This window comes from Bos grunniens, chromosome 17 (assembly GCF_055505025.1).
Source record: "Bos grunniens cultivar Pamir isolate PY7600 chromosome 17, Bosgru_T2T1.0, whole genome shotgun sequence".
NCBI lineage: Eukaryota > Metazoa > Chordata > Mammalia > Artiodactyla > Bovidae > Bos > Bos grunniens.
The window spans coordinates 60,141,988-60,162,110 of NC_141181.1; positions in this window are offsets into that span (position 1 = coordinate 60,141,988).

Sequence of the window (20,123 nt, forward strand, 5' to 3'; positions counted from 1 at the left end):
AGTGGCGTCCCTTGCTGCACAGCACGGGCTCTAGGGCCCAGGCTTCAGTAGTTGAGGCTCCTGGGGTCTACAGCGAGGGCTCAGCATTTGTAGCACATGGGCTTAGTTGCCCTGAAACACGTGAAATCTTCTCAGACCAGAGATCAAACTCATGTCCAATGCATTGTCAGAAAGATTCTTAACCACTGGACCACCAGGGAAGTCCAGTTTTTGTTGTTTTTTTTTAAAGCCACGTAGTTGGTGGCCATTTGTTATCAGACCCCTAGGAAATTAATACTTAGCAAAGGAAAAGGGGACAGCTCTTCGCTGGGGGAGAAATCAGGAGATCGTTCCTGAGTTCCACCTGCTTCCCCCTCAGCTTCCTGATTTAGAGACAAGCAGGAATCCTTCCTCCCATTGAACAGATGGGAAAGCTGAGAAAACAGGCACTTCATGATTTCCTCAAAGACCTCCTGAGACTTTGTAAACTGATTCAGAAATATAACAGATTAAGAACCAGAGTTAAGTCACTCAGTTGTAGCTTTGGGAAAATTCCCTTCCCCTGTGTGACTCTCGGTTTGCTCATCTGTAAAATGGAGCTAGTAATTCCTGCTTATTTAACTTATATGCAGAGTACATCATGAGAAATGCTGGACTGTAAGAAACACAAGCTGGAATCAAGATTGCCGGGAGAAATATCAATAACCTCAGATATGCAGATGACACCACCCTTATGGCAGAAAGTGAAGAGGAACTCAAAAGCCTCTTGATGAAAGTGAAAGTGGAGAGTGAAAAAGTTGGCTTAAAGCTCAACATTCAGAAAACGAAGATCATGGCATCTGGTCCCATCACTTCATGAGAAATAGATGGGGAAACAGTGTCAGACTTTATTTTTGGGGGCTCCAAAATCACTGCAGATGGTGACTGCAGCCATGAAATTAAAAGACGCTTACTCCTTGGAAGGAAAGTTATGACCAACCTAGATAGCATATTCAAAAGCAGAGACATTACTTTGCCAACAAAGGTCCGTTTAGTCAAGGCTATGGTTTTTCCTGTGGTCATGTATGGATGTGAGAGTTGGACTGTGAAGAAGGCTGAGCACCGAAGAATTGATGCTTTTGAACTGTGGTGTTGGAGAAGACTCTTGAGAGTCCCTTGGACCAGTCCATTCTGAAGGAGATCAGCCCTGGGATTTCTTTGGAAGGAATGATGCTAAAGCTGAAACTCCAGTACTTTGGCCACCTCATGTGAAGAGTTGACTCATTGGAAAAGACTCTGATGCTGGGAGGGATTGAGGGCAGGAGGAGAAGGGGACGACAGAGGATGAGATGGCTGGATGGCATCACTGACTCAATGGATGTCAGTCTGAGTGAACTCTGGGAATTGGTGATGGGCAGGGTGGCCTGGCGTGCTGCGATTCATGGGGTCGCAAAGAGTCGGACACGACTGAGCGACTGAACTGAACTGAACTGAACTGAATGCCTTCTATGTAACATACCTGACAAGTTAGTGTGAGGACCGACTGAGCTAAGGTTTGTGTAGCCCCTGACACAGCATCCAGTATGTGACAAGCACTCTGCACATGACACTTGAATTTCTTTTTCAGACTCTGACAGCGTTTACGCGAAGATGTGTGTGTATGTATTAGTCCTACCTGATGTTGCTTACGTTGTATATACACATACACATGTGTACATATTGTATATATGTGTGAGCATGTACATCGTCTCCTCCAAAGATTATTGTATACATGTGTACAGTAGCATGTACATACACGTGTGTATATTCACGTGTGTATGTCTATGTCTGTATGTATGTTTTATGCATAATGGCAACCCACTCCAGTGTTCTTGCCTGGGAAATCCCATGAACAGAGAAGCCTAGCAGGTTACAGTCCATGGGGTCACAGAGTCAGACATGACTGAGTGCAAATTACATGTGTATGTAAATGTGTATATATGTTGAATATGTATATATATGTATATATACACATCGTCTCATCCAAAGGTGATACATATATCTATATGTGTATAGGTATGTTCATGTGTATGTATCCATGTATTTATGTGCCTGTATATACTGTATACATTGAAGAAGGCAATGGCATCCCACTCCAGTACTCTTGCCTGGAAAGTCCCATGGATGGAGGAGCCTGGTAGGCCACAGTCCATGGGGTTGTTAAGAGTCGGACATGACTGAGCGACTTCACTTTCACTTTTCACTTTCATACATTGGAGGAGGAAATGGCAACCCACTCCAGTGTTCTTGCCTGGAGAATCCCAGGGACAGGGGAGCCTGGTGGGCTGCCGTCTATGGGGTCGCACAGAGTCGGACACGACTGAAGTGACTTAGCAGCAGCATACTGTATACATGCAAGTGTGTATGTATGTATACATGTATGCATACTGACCATGTGCCTGTGGGTATGCGTGCATATATATGTTTACCCATATATGTGTGCATGTACACACACACACACATACACACACACAAGTGTTTCTCAAGCTGCCTTTCTGTCCAGGAGCAATGAAGAGAAAAATTCCCAGGGCCACTCTGATTTCCAGCTTACCTGGCACAGCACAGTCCTTGGTGTGCCGGCCCAGCTGTGGCCCCCTGCCCAGCTGAACCCCAGAGCCCAGTCTCACCAAAGGGAAGGCTGACTTAGACGTGTCTGACTCCCACATGAGGCAGCAGAACAGTGAACAACTTTCATGGAGAAGCCTGAGATAAAAATGGGTTAAAATATTTGATTTTTGCAATTCCATAAGGTTACACTCGGCTTTCGGTCCTTTCCCTCCCTCACTCTCTCACCCTCTTTTCCTGCCTCTCGATGAAAAATCTGCTCAGACTTAATAGAATTACTCCCAGAGCCATCAATGCAAACGCTGTTTCAGGGCAATCTCATTCGAACAAATGTATTTTTATTTGAACAGTGTTACTTGAAAAATTAAATCGTGGTGTCTGTTCCCTTTCCCTTCCCCCCGACCATCCACACAGCCCTCACGATGGGAAGGAGAGGAGAGCAGAGCTGAACCTTTTTAAAATGAATTTGATCTGATTTAATGATTCCTCTGTGCATTAATTAACAGTGAAACCAGCCAATATGTTGTGTCAGTCACAGATGTATCCACGGGCGTCCTTTGTTATTTTGGGAACCGACTGAACGTATTGCTGTTCGAGCTTATTGTCTTTGAAAAGTTCAGAACGGGGCTAGACAGGGGGCTGGTGGGGACGTGGGGTCCGGACATGTTACATGTGTGTGCAGGTCTGTGCTCAAGTGAACAAGGGAGTTGCCCAGAGGTCAGAGCTGAAGAGACAAGGGTGCGAATTCTTGAACTCTCAGTTTGAACTCTCAGTCACGGCTTGTGTGGGGGCTCAGTCCTGTCACCTCCTTCTGCCTCCCTGTTCCCGCTCTGTAAATTGGACATAGTAATTGTAACTCACGAGGGGCTTGTGAGAGTTCAAATGACTGTAGGTGTTGGGTGCCAAGTTTTGCCAGAGACTGGAGATAAAGATGGCGTCAGCTCCTGCATCTCAGAAGTCACAGACTGGCTTCCAGGGAAGCAATAGCGCAGGAAAAGGCGTCCCTGCCATCTATTCCAGGGGTTTGTACCTCAGTTGTGTTACAGAGTCGGGGCTGGCTTCATGTGCTACTGTCAACACCTTAAAATCTTAATAACTTGGTGTGTTTCATTAAGGGCAGTCTTATATGACAACGAGCAGAAGAAACGGCGACGATATTCCCATCATTTCTTGTTCTACATTTGTAGCATTTGCAATACCTGGGCTGGGTTTTTTATTGGAGTATATTTGATACATAATATTATAGGTTACAAGTAAAGGATATGGTGATTCATAATCTTTAAAGGTTATACTCCATTTATAGTTATTATAAAATACTTGCTACATTTCTTATGTTGTACAATATGTCCTTGTCGTTTATTTTCTGCCTAATAGTTAGGACCTCTTAAGCTCTTATGCCTATCTTGCCCCTCCCCTTTCCCTCTCCCACCTGGTAACCACTAGTTTGCTCTCTGTCTGTGAGTCTGCTTCCTTTTTTTCTTTATATTCACTGGTTTGTTATATATTTTAGATTCTGCGTATGAGTGATGTCATACAGTATTCGTCTTTCTCTGACTTATTTCACTTAGCATAATTGGGCAGGGTTATTTTTTGAATAAGGGACCCCCCCACCACCATTTTCATTTTGCATGAGGCACGGCAAATTCTGCAGCCACTTCTGTACAGAGAAACCGCTCTTGGGTGCTATTCTATTTAAAGGAGCTGTGCTAATATTTCAAACTTGATTATAAAGAAGGTGGGGTCACTGCTGAGTGCCTGCTGTGTGTTGACCCTCACACTTGGTGTGACATGTAGCATCTCAGTTAAGCTCTGTTGGCAGTTTTCTAAAATAGATATTTTCTTCTCATTTTATACATAAGGGAACTGAGGTTTGGAAGAATTCAGTCAGGTGCTTAGGGTCACATAGCTGGGAAATGGTGGCTCCAGATGAAACCCCTTGTCCAGCCAGAAAACATGTGCCCATCTCTTCTCCTTTCTTCCTTCATCCCTACTCCCCACTTCCCTCCTCTTTCTCTCTCTTCCTTCCTCACACAGGAAGTCTTCAAAGACTTCCCTTGGTAGATCTCAAGGGAAGTAGAACGAAGTGACCATAGGTATAATGATGAGTCAGTTAACATTTGAAACTCCTTTTTGGCAGACATCTACACGTTGGGGGGAGTTGAGATCTGAGCCAAGTGTCGGGTACCATGCACCAACCAAGAATTACGAAAGAACCAGGTTGGTGGATGAGTAGGAAGCTGATGGGGTTAATGCCAAGAGATTCCCTAACTCTTCCAGCCATAAATGAGGGTAGATGATTGCATTAAACAAAATTTTTTATCCTTGTGATTTCAAGTTGAGGCATTGCTTTCACTGAGTGCCTTTTAAATACAGAAACTGAAACAATTTCCTTGAAAATGTACATGGAATTTAAACAGGTCTGTTGTTCGATCTTTTTGATCACTACAACAATGCCACCTCTGTCTGTCAAAGCTCAGAGAGGATAAGTTATCTGTCTGTTGTCACACAGCTAGAAAGGGGAGCCATGGAACTTCCCAGCCAGGTCTTTGATAGTCCGGAGTCAGTGTTCTTAACCACAACTCACTCTGAATTTCCTCTCTGAAGGAAACAAAGAGTAGCTGTTCTCGAGGAAGAAGCAGGTGATAGCATTACCATTCCTCTGGGGAATAGCCCTTCCTAACCAGCTAATTATTTTAATGGCAGAAACAACCGTTGTTCAACAGAATGTCTCCTCTGGTTGATGTATTTCTTTATCTGTTTCCTCTCCCTTCCATGACTCTGGGCAACCTCCCCTGCTGTCTCCTTTATTCAGTAAAGTGGGCAAGTACTCCTCCCCGAAGTTTGTCTTCTGGCGAGTTCTGAGCATAACAAGAACAAAACTGATTGGACATCCAACAGGTTTAGAGTTGAATCCTAGTGCTTCCCCTTACAAATTATGAGATCTTGAGCAGCTTCTGATGCCGCCCTGAGTTAGTAGCAATAGCAATGTCTGTGCTGGATGCCGATATGCGCTGTCCCAGGTCTCATTTCAGGAGGGAAGAACCTGCTCCCTCACTGTTAGAAGCACTGTCATCGGCTCAACCTCAGCTGTCAATCTTTCTAGCAGCTGCCTCAGCTCAGAGAAGAGCTACTTCACCCAAGGATGTCCCATCTTCCCAGGGCAGATGTGTCCTTCTCCCCAGTGGGAGAAGCTCTGGAGGGTTATCCTGGCTTTAGGCTCCCTGTGAGGGTGACTGACAACTTCATTCAGACTGTCAACCCAAGTTCTCCCTCTGCTGACTCCTGGATCCTTCCTGTCACTTCCCCAGGTGTTGATTCTGAGTGTGTGTGCTTAGTCGCTCAGTTGTGCCCTACTCTTTGCAACCCCATGGACTATAGCCCACTAGGATCCTCTGTCCATGGAATTTTCCAGGCAAGAATAGTGGAGTAGGTTGCCTTTTCCTACTCCAGGGGATCTTTCTGACCCAGGGTTCGAACCCACGTCTTCTGCATCTCCTGCATAGGCAGGTGGATTCTTTACCACTGTGCCACCTTGAAAGCCTCTTCTTAAGCTTCTTGTTTGCTTATCTGCATCTCAGAGTCTATTTCCTGAGCAATCTGAGCTGTGACGGAAGCCCCTTTAGAGTAAGTCTTAATGCCTTGTTAGCTTCTAATAGTTATTACTAATAATAATTACTAATAATTATTAGTTATTTTTGAAAATACACAGTCATTAGCCTCCTTCCATGTGCTGGGTACCACACTATGCACAAACGTGTAAAAGGTAAATGTGTGAATGCAAGGAAGTCAGTGTCTTAAAGAAGCAAGAATGTAGTCACAGTCTCTTCAGGGAAACGTGTGCTCACAGACATTATTTACAAGTTCACTGAATCTGAGTTCCCTTCCACCTTGTCTACCCTGTTCAGCTTAGGAAGAAGAAAGTACAGAGTCGGACGAGGGGGCAGAAGTTGATTTGTCCAGGGACATGCAAGAATCAGTGCTGGTTGTGCAAAAGGAGAACCAGGTCCTCTCATTTTCAGGCCTGTTCTCCTAGTGTGTGGTCCCCACGCCCTATCTAGGCTGAGACAACCAATCAAGTTATTCTCATGTCCTACCAGGGATGGCTGTGATGGAAATGATGTTTCAACATAGGTCTTGGTATTCTGGCAATCAATGACAGTGACTGAGGATTAATTTTGCCAAGGTATCACATCACCATCATCACCACCACCATCATCATCACCACCACCATCACTACCATCATCACCACCACCATCACCATCACCACCATCACCATCACTGCCACCATCATCAACACCATCACCATCACTACCACCACCATCACTACCATCATCACCACCATCACTACCATCATCATCACCATCACCATCATCACCACCACCATCATCACCACCACCATCACTACCGCCATCATCACCACCACCACTACCACCATCATCACCATCATCACCACCACCATCACCACCTTCATCACTACCACCATCATCACCACCACCACCACTACTGCCATCATCACCATCACCACCACCATCACCACCATCACCATCACCACCACCATCACCACCATCACCATCACCACCACCATCACCACCATCACCATCATCCCCTCCCTTCATCACTACTGCCATCATCACCACCACCATCACTACCACCATCATCACCATCACCACCACCACCATCACTACCTCCATCATCACCACCATCATCACCATCACTACCACCACCATCACTACCATCATCATCACCACCACCATCATCACCACCTTCATCACTACCACCATCATCACCACCACCACCACTACTGCCATCATCACCATCACCATCACTACCACCATCACCACCATCACCATCACCACCATCACCATCATCCCCCCCTTCATCACTACTGCCATTATCACCACCACCATCACTACCACCATCATCACCATCACCACCACCACCATCACTACCTCCATCATCACCACCATCATCACCATCACTACCACCACCATCACTACCATCATCATCACCACCATCATCACCACCTTCATCACTACCCCCATCATCACCACCACCACCACTACTGCCATCATCACCACCACCATCACTACCGCCACCATCACCACCACCATCACTACTGCCATCATCACCATCATCACCACCATCATCACCACCACCACCATCACTACCATCATCACCACCACCATCACTACTGCCATCATCACCATCATCACCACCACCATCACTACCGCCATCATCACCATTATCACCACCACCATCACTACCATCATCATCACTACCGCCATCATCACCATCATCACCACCACCATCACTACCGCCATCATCACCATTATCACCACCACCATCACTACCATCATCATCACTACCGCCATCATCACCATCGCCATCACTACCACCATCACTACCATCACCATCATCACCACCATCATCATCACCACCATCACCATCACTACCACCATCATCACCATCTTCATCACTACCGCCATCATCACCATCATCATCACCATCACCACCACCACCGTCATCACCATCATCACCACCACCACCATCATCACCACCATCACCATCATCATCACCACCACCACTATCACTACCATCATCACCATCACCATCACTACCACCATCACCACCACCACCATCACTACCATCATCACCACCTTCATCACTACCACCATCACTACCACCATCATCACCATCACTACCACCACCATTACCACCACCACCATCACTACCGCCATCATCACCACCACCACCATCACTACCGCCATCATCACCACCACCATCATCACCATCATCACCACCATCATCGCTACCATTATCATCACCATCACCATCCCTGCCACCATCTTCAGCACAATCATCACCACCACCATCACTACCATCATCACCATCACCACCACCATCATCACCATCACTACCATCACTACCGCCACCATCACCATCACCATCACTACTGCCATCATCACCATCATCACCACCATCATCGCTACCATTATCATCACCATCACTGCCACCATCTTCAGCACAATCATCACCACCACCATCACTACCATCATCACCATCATCACCACCATCATTAGCACCACCATCATCACCATCACCACCACCACCATCATCACCATCACCACCACCACCATCATCACGACCATCACCATCATCATCATCACCATCACCACCATCACTACCATCATCACCACCTTCATCACTACCACCATCACTACCACCACCATCATCACCACCACCATCACTACCGCCATCATCACCACCACCATCACTACCACCATCACTACCATCATCACCACCACCATCACTATCGCCATCATCACCATCACCACCATCACTACCGCCACCATCACCACCACCATCACTACCATCATCACCATCATCACCACCATCATCACCGCCACCATCACTATCGCCATCATCACCATCACCACCATCACTACCACCACCATCACCACCACCATCACTACCATCATCACCATCATCACCACCATCATCACCACCACCATCACTATCGCCATCATCACCATCACCACCATCACTACTGCCACCATCACCACCACCATCACTACTGCCATCATCACCATCATCACCACCATCATCGCTACCATTATCATTACCATCACCATCCCTGCCACCATCTTCAGCACAACAATCTACCACCATCATCACCACCACCATCACTACCGTCATCATCACCTTCATCACTACCGCCATCATCACCACCACATCATCACCACCACCATCACTACCGCCATCATCACTACCATCATCACCACCATCACTGCCACCATTATCACCACCATCACCACCACCATCATCATCACCACCGTCACTACCGCCATCATCACCATCACCATCCCTGCCACCATCTTTAGCACAACCATCACTATCACCATCATCATCATCACCAGAACACCATTATTAGCATCATCATCATCACCATCAACATAGTTATCACTAAGGTCACCATTATCATCTCTACCATTTAAACACTTTAAGACATTATCTGATATAATCCTCCCAGCAATCTGTGGTGTTGTTAATACTGTGGCCTACAGGCCAAACCCCAATGATGCTCTTGTGAGCAGTTTTATTGGAGCTCTGTTGGAGCACACCCATTCTTTTACTTATGGTCTGTGGCTGCTTTAGGTTCATTGGGTCCAAGTTTAGTGATCAATACAATGGCAAAGCATGGACTCATTCTTAAGACTATTGACCCCAGAACACATGCCTGTAAACCCTGGGGTTCATCAGTGTGCAAAGAAATCTTCGAGCAACTGCGCAATTACCTCTACAATGAGAGAGGGCCTGTCAGTCTGCAAGACTGGGTGTTATTAATACAAAATGAACCAAGCCTCTATGCCCCTCCTCGTCCCCCCACCCTGGGTCCAGTGGCCACTTAATATGTAACCCCCCTCCCCTCCCACAGCAGGGTCCCTGATCTCTCTCAGTTGGAGTGCTGTCAAGGAGTGGAAGACCATCCATCTTTATGGGAAGTTATCTCTCCCAGCAGGACACTGCCTCCCCAGCCGCTGAAGCAATAGGACCCTGACAGGCATGATGTATTGTCCACGGGTCACCGTCATGCTCCAGGGCCAGACTCCTGTGTAGGGAGTTCTGAAATCCAGAGGAACCAGGATGAGGGAACACCAGGACGGGGGCCAGTGATGGCTCGTGGACACGGCAGGAAGATGGAGACAGCTCAGGCTAGCAAAGGGCAGTCTTTCCTAATAATATATAGTAATAATAATATCAAACTCAGGGTCCTTACTCTGGGCTCAACTTAGTCCTCAGTGCTGTGCAACTATTAACACTTATGTTGGACTTTCCTGGTGGTCCAGTGGTTAAGAATCCACCTGCCAATGCAGGCAACATGGGTTCCCTGGTTCAGGAAGATTCCACATGCCACAGAGCAACTAAGCCCATGTGCCACAGCTAGACAGTAGCCGCTGCTCACTGCAACTAGAGAAAGCCTGTGTGCAGCACAAGGACCCAGTGCAGCCAAAAACAAACAAATTTTTAAAAATTTTTAAAAAGAAACACGACCATGTTATCAGTCCATTTTACAGATGAGAAATAAAGAGGTAAGTACTTTGTCCAAGGTCACGCAGATAATAAGGAGAAAAGTCAAAACACAAGCCCAGGACGTGTTGCCCTGAACTTCTCCTGAGGGCTGCAGGCTCCTATTGGGATGAAAGTGAGCAAAGGACAGCAGGGGAAAAGCCACATGCCTACTTTACAACTACGTTTTGTTCTGGTCTTTTCTGGAAGGGTTTTGATGCCAACAAAAATCCGAAAGGCAGATCACACACCAGAAAGGGTTATGACTGCTCGTGCATTCATTTATCCACAAATATGGAGTGAGTACTTCTGATTCACTGAGCACTCTGCTGTATTTACTGGGGAGATGAGGGGAAGCCTGAGTAAGTGTCCTGCTCCCAAAGGGCTAAAAACCTAACGGTGCAAACAGACATCAATGCAATGCTCAGTGTGTGACTGTGAACTTGACAAGACGGGAGGCCTGCAGTGCTCTGAGCACGTGCAAGGACAGAGCTGGGGGTGGGGGCGACCTGGGGCCTTCCCAACAGGAATGATACTTGCAGTGAGATCCAAAAGAAGTAGAAGAGTGAACTCATGGAGGGAAAAGCAACCAAAGAAGAAAGAAGGGTATGAACAAAGTGCTGGGTCTGGGGTCACGTGGTATTCAAGGACCTGAAAGGCTGTCAGGATGCCTGGAATCCTTATAGCATGGAGGCTCAAGGCACGAGGTGAGGGCCGGGGGGTTGGTGGGTCCCCCAAGACCTTGTAGGCTCTGAGAGGGTTCCTGAGAGGAATGAGGAGCCCTCAAAGGGTTTTAAGCTGGCTGGTCCCAGGGTCAGAGCAACAGAGTCCATTGGTTCAAAAGTGAAGCATTTGGTTTGGGTTTCACAGTCCTGCACTGAGCAGCCACCATCCTCGGTCACTCTCACCAAGGAAATTCTGGACCAGAATCTGGGGAAGGATCAGAATCAGAGACAGGCAGGGAGAACTGGGTAGGCTGGCTGGACACATGGCGGCAGATGACAAGGAAGAGAGCCAGGCATGGCAGAGAGGGGACACCAGGGATGCTGGTCTCGTCACTCCAGGCAGATAGAAACCTCAAGACCCCCAAGCAGAGGCATGCAAACTCTTCTTGCCCACCTGCCCCAGTCCTCTGCCCCCTGTCCCTGGGGGCTGAGCTGAAGCCAGGGGAGCCTTAAGGGCAAAAGCAAGGCTGGCCATGTTTCTTTGGGTGCTAGCTCAAGCATGGAGGACAAAGGTCCAGTAAAGGAGGCAAACAGAGTTCAGACAAGCCCAGGGAGGAGGAACAGATGAGCTCTCATTCCCCCAAACAAGCAGGCTGGTGGGGACGAAGGGAGGGGGCAAGGTTAGCAGCTGCATCCCCACCCTGACCCCATCATAGAATGTTCCTATGTAAGCTGGGACAGCTGTTGAGTTTCAGCACAGGAGCTAACTCTAGCCTCTTACTGCAACTTTGATTTGGGGGGACCATGGAAGGGAGAGGGCTGGGGCTTCTCCTTCATGAGCCGTCAGTACCAAAGGTCAAGAGAGCAAGTTTTACCCAGAGCATCCTCCTGCCTCTTGTCTCTGTGGTCCTTTCTTTCCTAAGATGGAGTATTGTTCTTCGTTCACATATTAGGATCCAGGGCACAGAGAGGTTGTGTGACATACCTAAGGTAACACAATGAACAAAATAAAATGGGGAAAAGGGGGAAAGATCTTTTAAAACAAAAATCAATGATAACCCTTTCTGCTTTCTTGGGGGGTGTTTTTGTCCCACCACTTCATGGGAAATAGATGGGAAAACAGTGGAAACAGTGTCAGACTTTATTTTTCTGGGCTCCAAAATCACTACAGATGGTGACTGTAGCCATGAAATTAAAAGACGCCTACTCCTTGGAAGGAAAGTTATGACCAACCTAGATAGCATATTCAAAAGCAGAGACATTACTTTGCCAACGAAGGTTCATCTAGTCAAGGCTATGATTTTTCCTGTGGTCATGTATGGATGTGAGAGTTGGACTGTGAAGAAGGCTGAGCACCGAAGAATTGATGCTTTTGAACTGTGGGTGTTGGAGAAGACTCTTGAGAGTCCCTTGGACTGCAAGGAGATCCAACCAGTCCATTCTGAAGGAGATCAGCCCTGGGATTTCTTTGGAAGGAATGATGCTAAAGCTGAAACTCCAGTACTTTGGCCACCTCATGCGAAGAGTTGACTCATTGGAAAAGACTCTGATGCTGGGAGGGATTGGGGGCAAGAGGAGAAGGGGACGACAGAGGATGAGATGGCTGGATGGCATCACTGACTCGATGGACGTGAGTCTGAGTGAACTCCGGGAGTTGGTGATGGACAGGGAGGCATGGCGTGCAGCGATTCATGGGGTCGCAAAGAGTCGGACATGACTGAGCGAGTGATCTGATCTGATCTGATCGTTTGGCAATTTGTCTCTTGGGATATGTAATATATAACAGCAATTAATAATTGTTCCGCTTGCTACTGAGGTGTCACAAACAACACCAAGACTTAAGGACATAAAATGCCATTTTATTTATGTTCACTCATTCTGTGGGTCAGGAATTTGGATAGGGCATCCCTGGATTGGGAAATCCCCTGGAGAAGGAAATGGCAACCCACTCCAGCATTCTTGCTTGGAGAATCCCATGGACAGAGGCGTCTGGCAGGCTACAGTCCATGGGGTCGCAAAGAGTCAGACACAACTGAGCGACTAAACAACAGCAACACAGTGGGACCAGCTTGTCTCTGCCCATCACATCTGGGGCCTCAGCTGGAAGGTTTGACAACTAGGGGGTGATCCAGTGGCTAGCGGCTGGAATCATGGGGTGCTTTTACTCACATGTCTGGCAATTGATACTGGCTGTTGGCTGGGACCACAACTGGGCTATAGGCCAGAACATCAACATGAGGCATCTCCTTGTGGGCTTTTGAGCTTCCTCACAATATGGCAGCTCATTCCAAGAATGAATCATTCAAGAGAATAAGGAGAAATTGCATGATACTCTTATGAGCTGACCTCAGAGGTTCCCAAGCATCACTTCTTCTACGCTATTGGTCAAAGAAGTCGCAAAGGTTCACCAGCTTCAAAAAGATGTAGTCCCCACACTCAGTGGGAGGTGTATCAAGGTAACATTATGAGACAAACACAGGAGATTGGAGGTATTGTTGTGGCCATCTTTGAGAAATACAAAATGCCAAAGCAATCACCGCTAACACCTAAATAATATCAGTCATGGCTCTAACCATTTAAATACATAAAATAAGCCTACCAATTAGATGCCATTATTTATCTGCATTTTATAGATCAATAAACTGAGGATATGCCATATATCTGTGATGGAGTGGATGATCCTTTGAAGAAGAGGAGGCCATACTATAAGGGATGAAGGGGCAGTAAAGAGACAAATTGCTCCGCATCAGTGGTACCCAAATTTGGTCCTGAGACCCACAACATCAGCATCCCCTGGGAACTCATCTGAAATACAAATCCTCAGACCCAACCCCAGACCTACTGATCAAGAGCCCTGGGGAGGATTCCCAGGGATCTGTGTCTTAGCAAGCCCTTCAAGTGATTCTGATTCTAGTCCATGTTCAAGTTTAAAAGCCTCTGCCCCACATAATAAAAGAAAGGGCTTTTGGTTCCTGCAGGTGGACCAGAGACAAGAGGTGAGGTATCAAGATTGAAAAGATGAGAAGAGAGAAGAGGTTGCAAAGAAGAGGCCCTGAGGACATGGTTGGATGTAAGAGATAATGGAGAGAGAGTTAGAAAGAAGTTTCCTGGGGCAGGCATGTTGGTTACTGAGCTTCAGGTGTTGCCTGTTTCAAGCTCTTAGGACTCTCAGTAAAGCCCTCCGACACTGAAAGCCCTCTCCCTTCCAGTCATACTCACCTTCTTTGTTTCTTCGACCCAACTTCTCTTCCTCCTGACTCCAGCCACTAGCATTTGTCACATCCTCTATCTGGAAAACACTCTTCTCAACCCATGACCCTACTCTTGGTCTAACTGAAGATGAATATCTTGCTCATTTCAGCCAAGATTCACTTTCTCAGGGGACCCTTCTTGATCCTTGTGGACATTATCAGTTTTCCCTCTTATGCCCTCTCATAACTCTCTATATATAATTTCCTGCTTGAGTTAGTTCTTACTTTGTGAGTAACAGAGACCCAAGTTAAGCCAGCTCAATCTAAAAAGATGCTATATTAGCTCATGTGACAGCTGAGTCCTAGAGATGGGGCTACCCACAGATCTTTGGGACTTGAAATCACTCTCATTCTCTCTCTGTGCCCAAATCTTGGTTTGGCTGATTTCTTACATGTTGACCCACATTTTTTTTCTCCTGAAAAAATTATTCTTCTCCATGTGGCATATAAACTGGAGAGATTATGTGTGCAGACAGACAGCTCCATCCATATTTACATACTTCCCATTTCCTTTTGGCTACAGCGTTTCCAAGAAAGAGCTCCAGTTGGCTCTGTTTGGGTCATGTGCCCATCCCTTAGCCAATCAGTGCATCCAGATAGGTAAACAACTGTGATTGGCCAGAATGGGTCACATGTCCACCCTTGGGACCAAGGATGTAAGTATGCCAGATATTACCATCAGGCCTAGCAGGAACCACATGGTATGGAGAAGGAGCAGCTCCCCAAAGAAAGTAGGGAGCTTTGGGTGGAAGGGGGAATAAGATATTAAACAACAAAAAAAGAGCAGATATCCATGTCAGCAGCTATCATGTCTGTAATTATCTGCTTGAGTGATTATTTATTTGACCATTTTCTTCCCTACCTATAATCCCACACAGAAGATCCATTTTCAGGAGGAGGAAATGAGGTCATTATACAAGAGAATAGGAGAACCAAGGTGTGATGGAGCAGGGAGAGGGAGAGATATGTCAAGTCTCAGAAGTCCAAAGGCAAGTGCCCCATGCAGGAGAACCAGGAGGAAGCTGCAGTGACTGCCCAGCTTACCTCAAAAGTCAAAGGGCATCACTTTGCCATATTCTGTTCATTAGGAGCAAGTCACCAGCCTGGCTCATATCCAAGTGAAAGGGAATTAGGCTCCATCCTTTGATGAGAGGTGTGCCAAGGAATTTTCGAACGTGTTTTAAAACCAGCACACTGCCTGTTGTCCTTTCCTCTGCCTGGGGCCATGTTCTTACATTCTTTCCAAGGCTGGTGGACTTTTAGAACCAGCCAACAACACAGAATCCAAAGGACCTGCAAGTCATTCTTGAGAAGCTTATGTATAGAAATAGTAGGCTTCCCTGGTGACTCTGCCTGCAATGCAGGAGATCTGGGTTTGATCCCTGGGTGAGGAAGATCCCCTGGAGAAGGCAATGGCCACCCACTCTAGTGTTCTTGCCTGGAGTATCCCATGGACCGAGCTCACTGGTGGGCTACAGTCCATGGGGTCGCAAAGAGTCGGGCACAACTGAGCAACTAACACTAACTATAGAAATACTGCCTCATTCTGACCAGGAGAGAGGGTGAACAGAAACAAGAGAAGAGGTCCCTGTAACTCTATCTGATTCTTTCTGAGAGAGAAAACAAAAGGAAGTGAGTGGCTACCGCTCCCATTTGTAGACGCCATGACAACTGTCATTATCTGTCACTTCCAAACAGTTCTGGGAGTTAGGCAAGGTAATTGTCCCCACCACTCAGAGGAGGGAGGTACTGAGGTAGAGGGGGAGAGAATGAATTTCTGTGATGGTGCGTAATCAATGAAGCCCGAATTCCCAATCCGCAGCATTTTAATTTGGGGGGTGAGGGCTCCATCCTCTTATTTCTAACCTTGTACTTCTCCATCCCCTGAACCGTTCATGTCTCTTAGTTCATAGGGAAGAAGCGGGTCCGACCAGTGAGGTTTACACCCATCTTAACTGCTCAATAAAACCTCATGAGACTTCCTCGAATCCAGAGAAGTTAAGTCCTGACACTTTAACAGCTCGTTGACGATACACAAACCAGATGGACCTGGGCCTTGAATCCATTTCGCACCATCAGGCAGCAATCATGCTATATAGGCTCTGCACGCTGGCCGGGCACAAAACCCTGCTCTTTGTTCTGTCTGCAGACACCCCGGGGCAGGGGTGGAGGGTACCTATTTCCTGTCTGGCATCTGTTCATAAATGTGCCACCAAAGAAGAGGGGCTGTTGATCTCACCCTCTGGACTTAAAGCACACTTTCAGCTCTTCATCAACTAAGACAGGTAAGATTTTAGGTAACTGACACTCTCTGAAGAAATTGACTAGGATGCAAGGTCTCTTCAGTGAAAAAATGTAGCCTTTGGTTTTCTGTTCTTTTTGGAGAGAAATGATCATGGACTCCAGATTCATGAAGACCTTGGTTTGAACCCAAACTCTGTCACTCACTGTCAATTTAACCAGGGACAAATGAATTAATCTCCAAGCCTCCCTTCTTTCATTGGTAAGATAGGGAGTGCACAAAGTTGTTACATCTAGGGTAATCACGAGCATAATGTGGCTGGCACATAATATGTGCACTGTGGTTGTATTTGAAGCTCCAAGGGCTCAGGAATACAGTGGAGGAAACAGCCAATGGCCTTCTTTGGAATTCCATTCAGGAAGTATACAACTCAACACTTCCCTAAATTTTATGCATGGCACCCTGGTTTCAGGAGATATTCTGTGAAGGAAAAATACATGGGAAAGAGGGTCTGTCTTCAGTTCAGTTAGGGAAATATTTGGTTAATGTAAAAGTAAACAGGCTTTGGTTAGTTATATTTTCACTGCACAGCCTGTAATATGCTACTGCACTCTGTGGCCAGGGTGAGGGATATGTGATGGTGTGTGTAGGCTGGGGAAGCAGGAAGGCTCCCGACATATTTGATCACAGAAGACTATAGAAAGATACATGAGAGAAAGTTAGTGAATGGCTGGATTGGTAAGGGTATGTAATACCTGGATGAGGGGCAGGTGGATGGATGGATGGGTAGATAGATTGGTGATAGATAAAGAGGCAGGTGGATGGATACATGGATGGATGGATAGATGGATGGTTGGATAGACAGATAGATGCATGCATGCTCAGTCCTGTCTGACTCTTTGTGACCCCATGGACAAAGCCCACCAGGCTTCTGTGACCATAGGATTTTCCCAGGCAAGAATACCGGAGTGGGTTGCCGTTTCCTTCTTCAGGGGATCTTTCCAACCCAGGGATCAAACCCGCATCACCTGCATCACAGGAATTTTTTTTTTTAACTGCTGAGCCACCAGGGATGCCTAGATAGATAGATAGATACCATTTCCCCCCTCAGAGCCTCCTTTGATACGTTCAGGCCACTAGTAGTTTCCAGAACACAATTTGAGAAAAATCTGGTGTAAATGATGCTGCAAGACTCATATAAAAAGTTAAAAGAGAGTGATACAGATGCTCAAGTAAAGGAAGTCTACTTTGTACCGAAGAAGGGACATCTCTTTTGTTTTGGCAGAAGGAAGAAATTTTAGAATTTTAGTTATGGTTAGTGGTAGGATCAAAGTGAAAAAGGAGGAAATTGACCCAGAAAGTCATGGCTTTCATTTTCTCCCTGAAGCATCATACAAGGTGGCCTCTGAGAGCAGGAGAGGAGGCGAGAGGGACCATGGAGCAGAGGAAGGGAAGGGGGATTGAGGCTCAGCAGAGCCGAGATGAGGGCAAACACGATCCCCTGAGTTTTGAAGGAAAATGATCATCAGTTTTTACAAGGGATAGCCCTGGTTTTTTAGTCCTCGAAGAGCTTATTCTGAAAGAACTTTATAGAATTAAGTGGTCTATGTTTTGCCCACACGCAACAATGAAGACCTAGCGCGACTGAAAGAAAGATCCTTACACACACAGAGGAGCACTAATGATTTACTGAGGACTGACAAAATTTGGGGAGAAAAAAAACCTGAAAGTAAACCAGTTGAGGATTGGTTAAATAAATGATGGCATGTCTATACTGTGAATATGAAGTTACTGTCTAAAAATAAAAATGAAATATACATACTGACATGGAAAGATGCCCATGATGTTAACAGGAAAACAATGCAAATATCAGAACAATGAGTGTAGCGTGTGCCTATTTTGAAAAATAATAGTCATTCAAGGACTGCTGTGGGTGTGTATATGTGTGAATGTACCCTCAAAAAAGACCATCAAGATTTACCCCAAATGTTGATAGAAGTTATCTACAAAAATGGGAGTGAGGCTTGCAGAGAGAAGACAGAAGTTTCCTTTACTACTTCATTCTCATCTCAATCATTTGGATTAAAAAAAAAAATTATAGTGAACATAGAGTCATTCTAGAATACAAAAAAAAAAAAAAGAGCAAAAACATGAAACCTGCTGTCAAAGGTGTGTTTTATCATTGCTGAGCATCTGGGAATGACCTCGGAGACAGACGAAGCTGGTCCCCGTCTCCCCAAAGGGGTCAAGGATCCACGCAGACGAGTTGGCAGGACCGAACTCTCACAGACCAATAACTATCCATCTTGCTCTCCGAGTCAGGAAGTCACTTCCACCACCTCTCTCAATAACTCATTCCAGGGTTTAATAACCTTTCCTTGCAGGAAGTTCTTCCTCTCATCACAGCTGAGTCCTTCCTGCTGCCCTGTCAGTCCTAATGGATGTGTCTCCTTTCCCTCCCCACTCTCTGGAGTCAGGGACAGGGACAGGATCCCGTGGAGCTTCTGCTGTGGCCCCTCTGCATCATGCCCCAACGATGCTCTTAGGACTTTGGCACGGCAGTGACCATAACTGTCTATGATGATGGCCGAGACGGCCAAAGCCTCTCTCTGCAGCCCAAAGGGTCCCCAGGGCCCTTCAGTCTGCCCATTCCCCGCCACTGGATGCTGCGTTCTGCATAAACTCTGCCTCCCTGGCCTCTTTCCTGCCGTATTTCATGCATCTCGATGGTCACTCAGGCCAAGATTTACGGAATTCATATCCTTTCGAGCTGGAGGAAAATGGGAAATGCAAGATTTACTATGCCCCTAGGAAAAGCTAGGAAGACATGGACCCAGGAGCCTGGGGGTGGGGCGGGGGAGTGGGTGCAGGGATACAGAGGTGAGCTAGAGAGACAGCCATTTGTTTGGTCACAGCCTCATCCAGATGGGGCCTGGGGATCTGCCATTGCTGACAGCAAGCATGTTTCTGCTCGAGTCTTCTCTCCTCTCACTGGCTTCTCTAGAGTGAGAGGCACAGGACTAAGCAACTGTAGGTGGCAAAACACCAATAAGACAGGGCTCCTGCGTTCCCCAAACTTGAGATTCCTGAAAAGGGGATACACAGTTACATCCAAAATTCCAATCCAAAGCAAAGATGTTTTAAACTTCTCTTGGGGTAGTAATGAAACATACGTATTTGGAAATTGGTAGAGTCCTCACTTTGTGGCTTATTAGCAGGAATGTTTAAGCAAGTTACTTGAACCTGGCTGATTCCTACTTTCCTTATCTGTAAACCGGGGTTGGCAACTGCACTGGACTAACTGTGTGGGCAGGTAAGGAAATGAAGCCCACAACG